Source organism: Zalophus californianus, chromosome 3 (genome assembly GCF_009762305.2).
Source record: "Zalophus californianus isolate mZalCal1 chromosome 3, mZalCal1.pri.v2, whole genome shotgun sequence".
NCBI classification, from domain to species: Eukaryota; Metazoa; Chordata; class Mammalia; order Carnivora; family Otariidae; genus Zalophus; species Zalophus californianus.
In genome coordinates this window covers 91188915-91190176 of record NC_045597.1, presented here as the reverse complement: position 1 = coordinate 91190176, position 1262 = coordinate 91188915, and the positions used below count along the sequence as shown (strand labels likewise).

At 42.2% G+C, this 1262-nt stretch overlaps 1 non-coding gene across 1 annotated transcript; it reads left to right on the top strand.

Moving 5' to 3' along the window:
• Positions 1-683: 683 nt before the first annotated feature.
• LOC113921131 lies at positions 684-787 on the top strand. Its single transcript, XR_003519535.1, has one exon. It is a non-coding gene; the product is annotated as a U6 spliceosomal RNA (small nuclear RNA).
• Positions 788-1262: the final 475 nt, after the last annotated feature.

Below are 1262 nucleotides of genomic sequence, written 5' to 3'. Positions count from 1 at the left end.
CTCTGCCTGCATGCATGTGGTGAGCTTTAAATGTAATGAGGTGTATGCAAAATAACACGATCCAATAGGAAAAACCAGATGGGATTTTACTTCCCAACAATGAGGAAAAGAAGGCATAACACCACCACCTGCAATTAGAAAAGTGGTCTGAGCCACAATGAGGTATTTGAGTCTCCCACAACGCTTTGGCATTGGTAGGGAAAGCTCTCAAGGCAAACGAAAGCTTAATAGCTGTGCTTTTCCAGCTGTTTCCCTTGAGCCAGATGTCTGAGTAGCCCAAACTATTTAGCTGCATATTAGTGCCACACAAACTACAGGCTGTTGCTTGTTGGGAGAGCTGTTAACTTCTGGAGAATGTTGCACAGAATGTCATTACAGTTTGAATGAAAATAAATTTGCTAAGTGGCTTGTATATTAGTGCTGGTACAAGGTAATCCTTGTCTAATGGAAACAAAAACACACTATTTCCCTTCCACCTGACCTGACCTGAGGGACACTCTAAGGCTTTAGTACACCAACCCTCTCTGCTGTCTCTCTCTGTTTCCTGGCTGGCTTTCACAATTCTGTTGGTTGCCTGCAGATTACAGTATATATACCAAACCCCTCCACCAAAACTGACTCATGAAATGGAAAGAATTCTTGGAAACCTGTTAGGTGTTTATGCTTATTGAGAATATTGTTGTGTGCTCGCTTTGGTAGCACCTATTCTAAAATTGGAATAAAACAGAGACGATTAACATGGTCCCTGGGCAAGGGTGACACAGAAATTCGTAGGAATATTGTTATTACAGTGAACAATTATATACTGCTCTACAGGTTATAAATAATAGCATTCAGTGCATGTCTTGGCTTTGGACTATGCTTTAGATTTAGTGCTTAGTTCCCTACATACTGTATCTGCAGGCTATATCTACAGGCCACATCTCACATCTGGCCCATTTGCATGCATGTTTTCTCATTGGTTCCTCATACTTATTGCAAGAGGCAGTTATATTTGCTATCTTCATTTCCTTGAAGGGGAAACTGAGAAGAGGCGGGTTGTGAACTCACTGATTGGTGGTGATGCTGGGATTTATCCTTCAGGGCTATCCTTTCATAGGCCAAGATTTTTCTGTCATTTCTTGTTTGGATCAATACAGATTGCCTCCTCTGTGGCAACCACTGACAACCACAGGAATGAAGATTTTGATGCTGGGATTGGCAGGGAAAAGGGGGAACATTTACAAGTTAAGTTCATAGCTGAGGGGCCTGAGGAAGCAGCC